The following is a 15,925-nucleotide window of genomic DNA, read 5'->3' on the forward strand; positions in this document are numbered from 1 at the left end:
CCAATGGCTAGACTAATGCTAGGTTAATGGCTAGACTAATGCTAGGCTAATGGTTAGACTAATTCTAGGCTAATGCGTGCTAAACAAGTCATACTTTCATATTGTTTTTTAGGCTTCTAAAAAATTCCTTAAAAATGTTTAAAACACGACATAAGGTAATAACAAACATCTACACTTTAGCACTGTTTTTTAATTTGTCGTTTTATCACGTCCATGTTACTTCATGAATGTTGGTGTCTTGAAGCTGTTGAGCGTATCAGTCCACCAAGAGCAATTTATGTAGCGAGATGGAGGTTGTTTTGTTGGAGAAAACGGTAGCAAAGCTAAACAAAGTAAGGAGGTTGAATATTTGATCATGGAACATTTCACACCATTGTTTTATTAGCCCAAAACAATCAAAACATGGCCCCAGTTTGGCTTGCTGTTAGCCTAGCCTGTAAGAGGATGTCTGCCCTTTCCTCCAGATTTTTTGTTCTTGACCTGATGTCCTGACTGATTAAGTCCTAACTGTTTACCTATTGGACCGAACATCACTTCAGAAATCACCAGACTATCCCTTTAATAAATAACCAAAAAGTATATATCCACAGAGCTCATTAAAGTTAGCATTTTGTGCTAAAATAAATGACGCCATGCAAGCCTCCCGTTAACAGATGAGTGTTTTGAACAGAAGCAGACGTTCAGAGTCGTTGACAGAAGCAGGGGATGAAATGTTAATAGCCCATTTTGAACTCTAATCTTTGTGGATTGTCCAGGATTACGTCCTCAGTCTGACAAACGCACCCCCATCATCAGCTGCCTGTTGCAGAAACAGGACACCAGGCTGCAGCTTAGAGGCCCAACAACAGATGAGCCCCACTGATGGTCCTCATTTCTGGCACCTATCAGGTCCTGACATGACAACAGGGACACCGGCTTAATATGTCAATAAAAATTAAAAAAGGATTAAATGTGAACATTTGACCTGAACCCTGCATGAGTCCAGCTCTAGACCCACAGGCAGGTTATTCCTTTAAACGTTGTGTTTCTTTTTAAATTGAACTGAACCAAGTTTTAGTGAAGAGTCGCTAAATAAAATGAACAAAACAAAAAAATATCTCAGAAACTTATTGGTTTCAAAATTATGCACATTTTAAGAGAAGAATCAGTCGTAGCTCAGAGCAGAAATGTTTAATGACGGCAGCACGCAGGCCAATCGGAGCTCTCGCTTCCAGCAGGTGATCAAACCTGACTGAGACGCTGAAACGGCAGCAATAACCTGGCCATGACAGAAGCACTCATGCACCCCCATACCATCAGAAAGGCTGGCTTTTCAACTGTGGGCTGATACTGGACCAGATGGTTCCTGTCCTCTTTCAAATGTCAAATTTTGGTTCATCTGACCACAGAACAGCCGTCCAGTTCATTTTAAATAAGCTCTTCAGAGAAAGAGGAGGTTCTGCATGGTGTTTTTACATATGGCGTCTTTGCATGATAGAGCTTTAAGCAGCATTTGACTGCAGCACAGACCACCGAGCTACCACAGCCCCTTTCTGTTTTCACAGAGAGGTGAACCTCTGCCCTTCTTTACTTCTTAGAGTCAGTCTTTTTGACATGTTTACCCTTTTCTCTTGTCAATAAAACACGGGTTTATGAGATTTGCTAATTGTTAGATTCTGTTTTTATTTACATTTTATGAAATATTCCTAATTAAACAGCTAAAGATCCCAAGTTAAAAAGAGATGCATCCCACTTATTTTCACCAAACACAGGCAGTTCTTCAACATCTATATGTTTTTTTCTGTCTGTGTGCAGGGCTTGCTGTGCCTTTACTTTTTAACCATCTCAATAAACGTACTGACTCGTTGCAGAGTGATGGATCATAAAACACTGGAGCTCTACTTCCAGGTGTTTCCATGAAAATCTAAAGTCAAACTTTTCAGGTGCAGATTTTTTTCCGTTTAAACCCCTGGGACATTTCTTAAAACTAAAAGCAAAGCTGAGAGTGGTTGAAAATGGAGTCAAACTGAATATCTGTTCAGTTTTCTTTGCCCACGCGTGCCTCCGGTCTAAAACAGGTCTGTAGACGTGCGGTTCTACAATCGACCCAGTTTAATCCAGTTCACGTGTGCAGGAGAGCTCGTTTTCCTTTCTGAGGAAAGCATGGATCTTTATCAAGGTGGGACTCTCCACAGCAGAGTTTGTTTGTTTTCGTCTCAAGTTGTATCCTTATCTCCGCGGACGATCTTTATTCAAGATAGGGAGCGGTCGGGATTAGAGTGCGCTGTAAACGACCCACATTCAGCGTTCATTCAGGCTCCTCAGAGAAAACCGAAAAGCTGCACAGAGACGGGCCGAGGACAAACTAAAGGAAAGAAGCTTCAGTGTCGTTACCTTATTCGTGATTCAAAAGTCTGAATCGTGCCTTTCCTTTCTGCTACTTGAGCAAAATGAGCCAAAACAAGAACATTTTAGGCCAAACGAGTGAGAAAACGCAGCTCTTGGTGGAGCTCTCAGACTTTAGAGTAAAAACCTCTTTCAAAGTTTAAACGGGTCACAGGAAGGTGGACTTTGGTATTTTGATAGTTTTTACACAGTTGCAGTCTGTTTTAAGATTTTATTTTACCCAGATTGTTTAACTTGCACCTATATATTGTGTTTCTATTGTGCACTTTATTTAGAACCGCCCAAAGCTTTTGATACTAAACCATGACATCTTATGCCATAAGTTCTCAGGCACTGGTTTCACAGACCACAAGATCGGTTGGTTTTTGAATTATCTCTCAGGCCAAAAGCAATGTGTTCAACATAATGGTGCTTCTAATAATTTAATTGTCAATAATGGTGTACCACAAGGCTCAGTCTTAGGACCCACTCTCTTTACAATCTGCATTAATAATGTATGTCAGATCATTCCTGATGCATCAATGCATTTCTATGCCGACGATACAGTTGTTTATTGTCGAGCTAAAACAGTTGCTAAGGTGTTCCAGCTTCTACAATCTGCATTCAATATCATTATTCCGTCTCAAACTGTTGCTGAATGCTGATAAAACCAAAGGGATGTTGTTTTCAGAAAGTTGGTACCAGCAGTTCTTCCTCCTATCTTATCTACGACTGGTGTTCCTATTGAGTTTGTGGATTCTTACAAATACTTGGGAATCTTGGTCGATGCACATCTCTTTTTTTTTAAAGCCGCATTGTCGAAAACTTGGTAAAGAAACTGAACTTTGTTTAAAACAGGTCTCTCTTGAAAATGAGTCCTCGTGACTCAATGAGAATAACCTGTAGAAATGTTGAATTAAGAACTTGGAGTGCGTTGATGTGCAAACGTTTGAGCTGTCTAAATGTCTAAACTTTACAACACTTCATAGCCCTCTTCTCCCACAGCTGCACATCTGTACTGTTTGGGTTTCGGGCTGTGATTCTGTGATACTCAGGGCCTGCATGAGAACCTCACGGAGCATTCTTTAGCGCTTTGATCGCGAGACGCTCGGGGTTTGAACTAGTTTGCGCACAGTCGTGTAAACTCGTACGCTGCAGAGTTTAGGAGACGACAGAGTGAGATGTGCTGGTTCCTGTGTCGGCATCATTCAGCGTGTTCGTTCCTTGTACTTTCACCTCGAGGCTTCGTCTCGAGTCCTTCAGAATCTGTTTCGTTACTTCGATGCGTTTCGTGGGGTTTCTTGTTCCAGTCTGAATTTAGATAATCGTTTTCTTCTTCCTCTGTGTTCTCTATTTTAATTTAAAGTAGATCCACACAGCAGGGAGGAGCCGAACAGTTCAGCAGGGTGCAGTGGCCACGGTGACTTGATTCTTTCGTGCTAAAAATGGGATCGCAGACACTGATAGGAGAAGTACATTTTTGCCTTTTTCTTTGCTGATATGCTCTTTGAACAACCTTGAGGAGGGATGTCGGCGTGAAGGCCCAAAGAGTTGCTGAGACAGGATCCTATTTCTATGATTTTTATATGTTGAGTTTTTATGCCCAAATAAACCTGACGACTGTCTTTTTGTCTGTCTAAAATAAAATGAAGTATAAATTAATTCATATACATATACAACAATTTGCACAATATCAAAATTCTTTAAAAAAATAAAAAAACAGACACAAACTGCATGAAAAACAATAGGTTTGTCGTTGTAATGGATGTCCATTTGTTTAAATGCCACATGGAGATTGCTGTCAACATGGTCGTGTACCATTAAAGAAGAAAAACAGGGTAATTTAGATTTTTATGGCCACAACACATCTAGAAACAGTTGGAACAGGGAGCTAAAGGCTATAAAAGTTACTAATTATGTTAAGCTGTCTTCTCTGGGCCGACGCTCATTTAAAATGGACTGAAGCAAAGAGGAAAACTGTTCTGTGGTCAGACGAATTAAAATTTGAAAGCTTTGTTGGAAAATATAGACACCATGTCCTCTGTATTAAAGAGGAGAGAGACAAGCACACAGTTCAAAAGACTGCCTCTCTGATGGTATGGGGGTGCATTAGTGTCTCTGGCATGCACAGCTTACCGTATTTTTTTTTTTTATTATAAGGCGCATTAAGCAAAACAAAACAGTCAGATAAGTCAAACTTTATTCAACTCATTCACAATAACCACATAAAATCGGTTCGAGGTCAGTAAGCACAACCAGAATTAATGCATAAGGCGCACCTGATTATAAGACTCGCTGTTGATTTTTGAGAGAATTAAAGGATTTAAAGTGCGCCTTATAGTCTGAAAAATTCAGTACGCTGGCTGTCATAAGGCAGATAAAAAAACGTTTATGTCAATCCTTAGGGTAAAACAAATGGCTGATGGAAAACATAAATTTATATATATTTCTTCATCAACATATTAAAAATAATAAATATAAAACAACCTCTAACTTTAAAGTTTTGATGGCACTAATGCAATTAAGACATAAACCAACACGGTGAAAATAAATTCCACATAAATAGGAATTAAACGTTTTGTTGTACAACTCCGAGAGGCTAACAGAAAATAACGTGACTCCTTCATGTGCCCTTTGAATTTTTACAAGTCGTTTGTATCTTTCAAATTATGACTATAATACAATTATTAAAAGGAAGACCCACTCTTTACTGTTTGCCACCTTTAAAGCAGTCGTAAAGCCCCCCCCCCCCCCCCCCCCCCCCAGCAGGGATTGAAAAACCCCTCCCCATGAACAAACACACTTACCTGAGTGAGAGCAGGCTTTCGGTGACGTTAAAGCAGCTCGAGGAGTATTTTTAACGTCATTTCCCAAACGTTTGTCCCCTTTAGCATCGTTTTCAGTCTATAGACTTCTAATTATGGCACATTCCTCGAAGCTTGACCTTTGACCTTTCCCAACCCTCTGCCTCGAGGCTTTTATTTGCTAATGTAGCAGGCAGAAGGTAAATCAAGGGTTTAAACCACTCTGGTTCAGTTCAGCCAACAATAGTTAGTTTAGTTTTAGGGGATTGAGTGTGATTAAGTTCTTCTGGATGAAATCCTCCTCATTTTATCTTCACTCGTGTCCTTGATGCTTCAGTGTTTTCTACAGTCCCATCACCCAGGACACGCTGAGCTGTGTTACACAGCCTTCCTGCTTTTAAACTGGATTAATATTTAACCAGACGTTCAGCTGCCGGCAGGTTTTCCCACAGGAGCTGCTGCTGTAAAGGAGTAAAAGGAGCTTTTAAGAGCCAAACTAACCCTTACTGAATTATAAAGTGCCAACACGTGCCCCTAGAAGAATACGAACTGAGCAACACAACGTTATTTATCGATAAGTGAAGCTTCATAAAGAGATAAACTTAATTATAACAGCAGACTGCAGCTTTCTGGACATTAATCGTTCAGGTGTTTAGAATTGTGTAATTTGTTTGGGCATTTTTAGGATTACAACTTTAACATCCATCCATTATCTTTAATATGATTCTTTAGAACAAATATGCAATAAATCTATGAAGGCATGTGTAAAATGGAGCCATATTGCACAAAATACAAAAAAATAAATAAATTGGGGAAAAAAGAGATTCCCAAAGCAACCAGGTGTAGGCTTAATCGTATTTATTTACAAAGCTTTGGAGAACAGCCAGCAATCACAGAAGATCACTGCATTTACCTGAGGTTCTGACCCGTTCTGACTTCCTGACAAGAATAAAAACAGTTTTGTAGAAACAACAGAAGCCAGCTGTGGTCAGGAGCAGGATGAAGTCTGGGAGCCAGCAGCTCTCAGGGACTCTCGCATTAAAGACGTCACTGTAATCATATCAGTCACCTGGAGGATAATAGAATGATCTCTTCCTGTCCCTTCACTGACCGGTCACATGAAGACTGATTATTACACAGAGTAAGGACCATGGAACATTTTAATATTATTCACAATAATTATAAAAGAGCAGTGGGAATTATGGAGCATGGTGAGTGCAAATAATACGCATCCCCTTGACAAAAATAAAAACCCCAAACAATAAAAAAAACAAAATGTCTTCTAAAAGCACAAAACATTTAAGAAAACATAAAAATAAACCTTTCAGGCAGCACAAAAAAAACATTAAAAACACAAAGGAATGATAATAAAAACATCTAACTTGAATTATATAAATCATTAGTTTCTATTATTTATTTATTATTTTATCTGTATTTATTTGTGAAATGTTGAGTTTTGTGAATTTGGTGATTTTTTTTTAATTTTATTAATTTTATTTTTATCCTGTTTTGAGTTATTTATTGTTTGCTGCTGTTTTCCATTCTGACGCCACCACGCTGGACCTTTTAATTAAACGGCTAACCGTTATTTTTCCGCTGTACACGTCGCACCGCCCTATAAGTCGCATCAGTCCAAATACTGTAGGTCTATGGTGGCCGCGGGAGCGTGCACGTGAGGACTTTAACAAGAATTTAACTAGATTAACGCTTAAAAACAATTATTTGTTTGCCCGACATTATAGTAAAGGTGTGTGTCAGTTGAACTTTTACTTAATAAATGCACTTTAATGGTCAAATTAGCTGCTTTTCGCCGGGCGGTGCAGCTGGTTTGACGGTCGGTCCAAGCAGCGAGCAGAACGAAGGTGGCCGGCTATGGCAAGCCGATTGAGTCATTAATAGCTGGTGAGGATTCTCAATCATCCAGGACATGGTAAATTCAAAAAATTTCAAGACAAAAACAATAAAGTATAAAGTTTAATAAATAAAGTCCACTTGTTTTGTCTTGAACTTTTTTGAATTTGTCATTAATAGCCACTTTTACCTATTACATTATACAACGGCATGCCTTACTACTCTGCTGCCATCTAGTGGGTGAAAATAGTAGTGTTCAATATTTTCAGTCAGAATGAATGAAAATGGTCATATCTCAGCCAAAATTGGTTTATAAATATGGGCAAAAAAATCCATAAATACGTCACTTCGGCCTATAAGTTGCAGGGCATGTGAATTATACAAAAACCTACAACTTGTAGGCCGAAAAATATGGTAATAGGAACCCTAACCAAAGGAAGCCTGAAGGACAATAACGTGTACAGTTTCGGGGACACTATTCATGAGGGACCACATCCACAAAGGACTCAGAGTAGGAACCGGTGACTCAACTCCACCTTAAAACTTAGACCTAAAGACTGACACAATACGTCTTCGAGAAACAACAAAGGAAGTCCAGCTGTCTTTTGTTCAAAACGAGACAGTCAGGTGGAAAATGGACACAGATCTGAGTGTGACCTGCGCTGCAGGCAGTCCGTTGGAAACATCACAGGTTGTGTCAGCAGAGGAATGTAAGAAATGTGTAACTTCACCCTCAGATCATCCGTCATCCAAACAGCACCCGCGCATCCAAACCAAAACCTGTCATGTCCTCCAGGGATCTCTTCATTTTTGACTCTTTTTAGCAACTATACATGTGCGATGAGTCTTCATTTTAACGTTCAGGATGTTGGTTTTTTCTTATTTTTTTCCTCTTTAGTCAAAAATCCTAATTTTGCTTTAAACAGTTAAAAATCTCAAAAACATTTGCGCATACGGGAAAGTAAAAGCTTAAATGATGGTAGTTGCTGAATGGGTATTCGTTTCTAATATCCCCACACCGAAGGTTCACTTGTTGTTTTCCTGTTTCATTCCCACCCATGTGTAGCTAACCTTCAGAGAAGCCAAATACTTGTGGGACACCTTTTAAATGGGGATTTAAGAGGCGGGACAATATTTTATAACCGCAGAGGAGCGTTTATCAACTGGAACTGGTTCGACCACAGTTTGTACCACACGGGCTGAGATGCTGAGTTTCATTGCTTTGATGTGATTTCCTCTTTAAGTGAATCACGTTTGGATTCGGAGACGTTTGAATCTCTGCTCAGACTCTGTTCGCTAGAACTGGGATTCCAGTAATGTTGGACCAGACTGGCTCCAGACCACCGTGACCACAGGCTGAACCACACACACACACATACCCCTCACCCTGTGGCCGAGTTCGCCCAGTCCAGGGTCTTTTGAATATTTAAGACCTAAAGTGTGAGAAATATGTCAGGACTGATTCACACACTCCCACTGAGCCACCTCTTGGCAGCGGAGGCTGACTCCGCACATTTTGTTCCATGTGTTTGTGTGTGTGTTAATGCACCTTCACACATTTTCAACAATAGCTGGAGACAGCATAGATCAGGGGTGCGTTCAGCTAATTTACTCAGGAAGCCACAGTTACTGAAAGCCAAGAGCTCAGGGGCCGGACATCCAGTCATTATTATCATTAACTAAGTTGGTTTTATGATTTCAAATCTAGTTTTATTTAAAAGTGAACCCATTGGTGGACCGAACTGAGCTCACCCATGGGCCTGATTTGGCCCCTGGGCCACCACTTGAATAGCCCTGGTGTAGAGAATCTACTACCAGTTGTGTGATCAGCTGGTTCTGTTCACCAGAACGATAAACTAAAGGCCTGATTCATAATCAAGACCCACAGCTACGTACAGCTTGCACCATCAGGACGCGTCTATTTCCTGATGGATTAAATTAATCTGAAAGAGCTGCTGATTGAGTTCATTTAAAGTGTGCCTCTACAGTCCAGCGAAGCGCTGCTGATCAGAGCCCTCTGAGGTTTTGACGTATTTCAAAAAGATCAGACTTTGGTTTGGCTGCCCCACATGTGGTTTATTTATTGATTTTTGGTCCTTTTTTAGCCTTAAATCAGAGCTTTTGTGTCTAAAACTCTCCCTGTGTGTTTGGTGGTCCTTATCACCGTTCTGTGTGTAATATATATAAATATGCGTGTGTGTGTGGGTTAGTCTTGATTTAATGCAGATGTAGCATAGATTCCAGCCTGCAGCTGAACTTGCTTTGCTAATATTTGTGGTGTTTCTTGCAGCTGGGTGGGCTGGTACATGACCAGTATAGTGTTAAAACTCTTTAACGGGAGGGAACATAGTCCTGGAGGTAACTGAAAACAGAGTTTTCTTTGAATTTACCCCGGTTTCTTTAACAGTAACCAAATGTTACCTCGTAAAAATGTGATTTAAAAAAGGCTTTCCCAAACGTGCTGACGTTTAAATGATTCTCTGATCCATTTTACAGTCACATAAACTCAGCGGTCAAGTTGCTTCTGAAGTAAACACGATGTATAACGTTCTTTGTTGTTCATACTCGCCTATTTTTTTATAATTATTGGCTGGAAGTGTTTAAAACCTGCTGATTCTGTAATATTCTGTATTTAAAAATGTATGGCAGCTAGATTTAGTGCCTTTAGGGAAAGTACCAGCAATTTGTTAACTTCTATTACACATTTTTATTAGTTTTTATATTAACTTGTTAAAAAAAAAAAACATAGTTTATTAGAAAATTTTACCTAAAGAATACAGTTATTTTACCTCAATGCTCAGTTGAGTTTTAATACAAATTATTATATAAATATATTGGTAACAATACGTTATAGAGCCTGGTACCTACTGGGTAAGTATCAGGTGTGTGCTTGGTATGTACCCTGTAAGCACTAGGTATGTGTCCAGTTTTCATCAGGCTTTACTATGTACTGAATAATATTCGGCATGCAATTTGTTTTAATGAGATTTTGTACTAATTGTGTGAATAATTAGAATTATTCAGATCTGTCTGCAACAAAAGTGGACTTTGGGTCTGAGAAATGAAGCCCATGCTCAGGCGACCAAACTTGTAGTTCCTCTGTTGGCCACAAGAGGTCAATATTGACCATTTTGTTCAGATGCCCCACTTTATAGCCAAGATAAACACATTTAAAGCCTGGATCAAAGTGTTTTGTTTTTTTCCTTAACAATTATAGCGAAACATTTACTTTTTAAATTTATATTACGACATAAACTTTAATGCTTTTTTTATGAATGGGTGATTGATGAGGGTTCGTCCAATGAACGTATGAAGTGCTTTGCTAATCTCAGTGAGATTGTGTTTACCTGTAATAGTAATAGATCGTTGTTATACACACATAACACATAAAGACTTTTAATTTGACACTGCCTGCTTTTGTTCATATCAGATATTTGCAGGGCTGCAGAACATCTCAACAACATTAGAAACACTTTTTTGGGGGATGCCAAGGCCATGTGGCCATAAACTCGTTAACTTCTGTTGTCAGTCTTGTGTGCACTTGAGTCTGGAGTGGGATTACCAGTACTTGTGACAGAATGCTGAACTAATGATGAAATGGACATGAAATCTGTCTGAGAGCCTCTTCTCAGGTTCTCTAATTGAATTAGAGACAGAGCAGAAACGACCCAAGCATCAGCAAACACCTCAAGGGCTCAGTATAAATTTCACAGAGATTTCAGAAATGGTAGATGAACAGAGAAACACCTGGTATCAGTGGATCAAACCAAGCTGGGAAAGCACTCAGGTTTGACTTGTGACATTAAAATAATTAGATAAATGCTACCTGTTAACAACGAGGCGCCATAAAAAGTTTAAAAACCTGAAAAGTAGTTTGAAGTTTCAGTAAATTTAGCCTCAGATGAAATGCTCTGAAGTTAAGAAAAGCGCCTTCGTTAAACAACTAAAATCAGGTGGACGTTTTATATCTCCAGCTGAATGCTATCTGGATGCCATACATTTGTGTATTTATGCCCTTTTTTTTTCTATACCCATGTCGTTTTTGCAGCTCTTTGGTCATAATTTGACCCATTTTTTTGTTGTATGTGTGTAAACTAATTTAGCATGTCTTAGTTTGTGGATATTTTGCATCTTGTTCTCAGTTTTGTGTAAGATGATACCATTTTGGGCATTGTCTAATTTTTGTGTCGCAATATTTGCACCATTTTGTACCTACTTGAAATCATTTAGTTTCTTTTTGTAGTATGTAGTATTTGTGTGTCACATATTGTTTCATTACAATAATATAATGTATTTGCTAGTTTTTCTTTTGAGTGATTTGTGACTTATTTGGTCATTTTTATTATTTTTTTGTCTTGTTGCATGCATTTATTGCTTTGGCTGTTGTTACATAGGGTTTTATATTATTATTAAGTCAAAAGTTCATAAAAACTTTATTTATGAACAGAAGTTCCTGCAAATAATTTGTCTGTTTACTTTTTTTTTAAGATCTCTAAAACTTAAACTTGCTATCGACGCGCTGATTGGCTGTCCCTTGTATTGGGCGGGGTAATCCATTTTAGGGCAGATGATTGGTCGGTTGCTCACGTAATGGGCGGAGTCATACTGTAGCTGGCTGGTTGTCTGAGAAGTCGCGCATTCAATACTTCTATGGAAAGGGCGACGTTTGTCTGTAGCTCCCAATGGGACTTTTTGGTCGCTTCTTTTAAAGTTTATTAATTATTTTAGATTCGAGAAACGCATTATTCTTGAAAGCGGATATTTTAGGTTTCTAATTTTAAAAAAATTGAAGCTTTTGAATTAAGTTTTGGCCATGCGGGTGGACTTCAGCGAGATACGGGAGCGGAAGAAGGGAGACAGCTGGGAGACAGTCGAGCGGATTTAACCGAGGAGATCTTCCCTTAAATCAAACCTGTGAGCAGAACCACACGCAGCTTTTGAGGCATTACCGTGTCTGGAAATTGTTTGTAAGCTAACAGCTGCGTAGTTTGGGGAGTTTTAATGTGTCCGGGAGTTTTTTTCCGCAAATGACGTGGACTAGCACGATGAGCAGTGGATACAGCAGCTTAGAGGACGACTCCGAAGAGTACTTTTTCACGGCCAGGACCTCTTTCTTCAAAAAACCTTCCGGAAAAATCACAGAGTGCAAGGTAAACACTTTAACACAGTCAGTTTTTGTCAGTAAAACCTTCTAAAAACGCTTAAAAAAACCCCCAAAAACTCACTTAAGCTTTGATTCACCTGTTGTGTCAGGTTGGAAACATCCAACAAAAAGAGGGGAATACTTAGTAAAGCTTACAATTTTGGTGTTTTTTGTCTTTGCCGAAATTTAGAAGAAATCTTAAAGATTTAAAAAGTTTAAACAGTTTTGTTTTATTTTTCAAAATGCCACGCCCATGAGCTGAGATGCATAAATAGTCAGAACTGTCAGTGGAGTCCGGCAGGTGATGAGCAGGAGGAAACCTAGTTTTTCCAGTTTTTTTGCTGCATTTCAAAAGGTTACTGGCAGGACTGGTTTTAATGCAGTTTGACAATGGTGCTTTAATGTTACAATGTGTGACTTCTTTTTAAGTAAGAAAACAATATAAATTAGCTTATGAATATTTAATAAAAATGCTCCACAAACAGCTGGGAGGGAATGTGAACTCCTTTCTTGCAGGCTAAACTAATCTTGTGTTGTACCAACAGTTGGCTTTGTCGCGTCTGTAATCCACTAAAGTTAGACCACTCTTGGTGTCCTTCACTAAATGCTGACCTGTCGCACTTCTCAAGTGTCACTTTTCATTCTCGCAGTATATTTCAGTCCTGCGAACACAGCTGGTTTGTTCCTCGCCTTGAACACTCAACAGACTGGAGCAGAACTGAGCTGTTCATCCTCTCTGCCCACTTTGTCTGTGTGAAATGCACGGCCCTTCACGTTTTCTGCACGTCTCCAGTCCTCATGGCACTGTGTGTGTTTGTGGGTGAACACTGTGGCCCGTTCAGCGCTGCAGCGTGTGACCCTAAACTGTGGATTTGGAGCTGAACTGCAGTTCTGATGGCTGTGTGCTGGTTTCCCACATGCCAGCAGTAATTACAGCTGGAGAGGAGACCAGCACCCTGGGGAAAAATGTGGCACAGCTGTATGAAATTACTGGTATCTGCAAAATAAAAGGTTACACCTAAAGGGTAGATGTGTATATTTACCACTTGGTTTTGTATTCTATCATATTTACATGCTCATTCATGTCCCTATGGTATTAGTTTGTCTCTTTGAATGCTAAATTGCATCCCTATCAGTGAAGTAAGTGAATTATTTCTTAAGTATTTGACCAAAATTGGGATTTTAACAGTTAGCGATATTTTTGCATGCACAGTTTGGGATAAAGTGTCCTCGTATTTCAGTTTTGGTCAAGTTTACAAATCCGCTTATGGTGCGAACTAATAAATAGATTATTATTTTGCTCAATATAAGTTTTCTTGTATATTAGTTTGCTAATGAGCAAAATGTGGAGTACACTGAAGCAAACCAGCAGCTTCAAAAAGCTCTAAGAAGAAATATATTTATTTAGTGGCAAAAATTACGTTTTAAAATTATATTTTATTTTGCTGGAAGCACAAATAGTTGTTTATGCTTTTGCATAGAGGTTTTGCTGTGCTTTTTTTCTGCTACGTTTGTTTGTTGAGTAGCTCATTGGTCTGTGTTTGTATAGATGAGACAATGGAGAGGCTAGTTGGTGAGTCGGTCCTTTATCACACAAGAGTTGCTGTTACTATACGAATATAAATCCTGGCCTTTCATTAGTTTTACTCCAAAGTGGCTCAGCAGAGTTGGAGATATTTGTCATTGTTGTGAGGGAGAAAGTGGAGTGTAATAAGCCTGAGTGTAAACAGAGGAGGACGAACGCAAAGCCTGACCCGTCCTGGATGTTCAACCAGGGAAATGAGTTGTACCAGTCCATCAGAGGAGCTTTATTCCCATCAACACATGCACACAAGCACTGCTTCAGTGTGGACGGTGGTTTCTGGAGATGTCCCACTGACCAGTGGGGTTTATGCGTCACATCATGAAGTGGCACTCCAGGGTAACCCCAACCCCCCATTACGCCTCCACACATTCGCAGTGGACAGCTGAAGCTCATCTTTTATTCAAGCCGTCCCCCTCAGACTGTAGGCTTACTGTGCGCTTCATGTCAGAAGCCATGTTTCTGCAGAGACCCCCCTCCACTGAACAGAGCTAATCCTTTTAGAGCCACGATCCACCTAAAAACTCTGCACTTCATGCTCACACCCTTAACGCTACAGTATGAATGACTTTGTTGTTGCGCAGAATATTTAATGCATTTAATCACCCCTTCATTCAAAGCCGGTGTGAAGCAGGGAAACAACTAAAACATGCAGAATGGTGTTCCTCAAGGATCAGGGTTGGGAACCAGTGCTTTCCCCCAATCATTTTCATGGTTTGTTGGTTGCCTCCATTTTCTTTCTTGTATTGAAGAGTTTTGCAAAGTCATGTTTGAAGTTTAAAACTGTAATTTTACCATTGAAGTATTTTATGTTTTTATTTTTCATATTCTTTTATAGTGGTCCGAATCCATTGTTCTTTAGGCTTTCTGAAAGTCATTTTTAATTGGACTTGAGCTGCTTTTTCACTCATTTTCTGTCTGGTAATTTACCACTTTCAGATAATTGTATTTTATTTGTTTAAACCAAATAAATTCTTACCTGTAAATTCTATAAATAAGACCTTAAAAACTCCTGAACCCCAAATAACCGGTGTTGTATCTACACATAACAGTTTTAAGTTGCATCTTTAGGCACTTCACCGTCATTCTGTTGCAGTGGCATACATTGTTCCAAATTTACAAAGCAAATATAGAAAAACTGTAACTATAATACAGTTTTAATACATAGAATGTAGTGGTTACTTTTTTCAAAGTGATTCCTAAATGTCTATCAGCTGAAAACTGACAGGTTCTGGATTTTTTTCATATTTTCTTAAAAACATTTAAACAGGTTAATCTTCAGATATTTTTAGGTCTTGCACATCATTTTTCCTCTTAGTTTCTTTATTTTTCAGCCACACCCAGCACATGATGCTGTCAGGGTCCTGTACAGATTTGGAGTGAAAATGAGTGGGGGGGGGGGAAGAAAAAAAAGCACTGGTTCCCAACCCTGATCCTTGAGGAACACCATCCTGCATGTTTTAGTTGTTTCCCTGCTTCACGTAGGCTTTGAATAAAGGGGTGATTAATAGGCTTTGGCAAAACTTCAGGAAATAATAAAATCACTGAATCAGTTGTGTGGGAGCAGGAAAACGACTAAAACATGTAGGATGGCGTTCCTCAAGGACTATGGTTAGGAACCACTTGTTTAAAGGATAATTTCTTTAACCTACCTGTTGAAACCCACATACTCAGAAACAGGAACTGATAAAAGCATCAGCTGATGCACGTTTTCTGATAAACATACGTAACCCTCACCCTCCTGGGGTGATTCCAGCTGTAACATTTATTACAAGACAGGTTTCTCTGGGTCATGATCTGACAGGACAGGCATGTTTGTGTGCTTCAGCGTGAGGTCATGGATCCGTTTGTGGGTCTGTCGCTGCTGTTTAGAGTTCGCCTCCTCTGCCGATAGATTTATGGTCCTGTATCTGTACCTGGCCACACCTGATGATCCTCTCCAGATGGGGGTTTTATTCTCGGCAAACTCCTTCCTGTTTGTTTGCGGTCACCATGGCGTCCTGTTAGACCAGTCTGTGTGCTGCACGTTAACTCCAGCTTTACTTTCATTTACAATGATTTTCTTTGTTGTCCCATTTCAAAATAGTTGCGCTGCATTCAGCTTTTACCTTCTTTGAGTTTTATGTGGAACAAAACTGTCCTTTTAGTTTTATCTTCAAGGGCACGTCACAGACAGACTGA

The 15,925-nt window shown here is 39.4% G+C and overlaps 1 protein-coding gene across 1 annotated transcript in view; it reads left to right on the plus strand.

Annotated features, from left to right (window-relative positions):
• Positions 1–15,925, plus strand: part of rassf3 (Ras association domain family member 3) — a 73,662-nt gene that overhangs the window by 26,415 nt on the left and 31,322 nt on the right. The window lies entirely within an intron of this gene.

This window comes from Nematolebias whitei, chromosome 22 (assembly GCF_014905685.2).
Source record: "Nematolebias whitei isolate Nwh7 chromosome 22, NemWhi1, whole genome shotgun sequence".
Taxonomy (NCBI): Eukaryota; Metazoa; Chordata; class Actinopteri; order Cyprinodontiformes; family Rivulidae; genus Nematolebias; species Nematolebias whitei.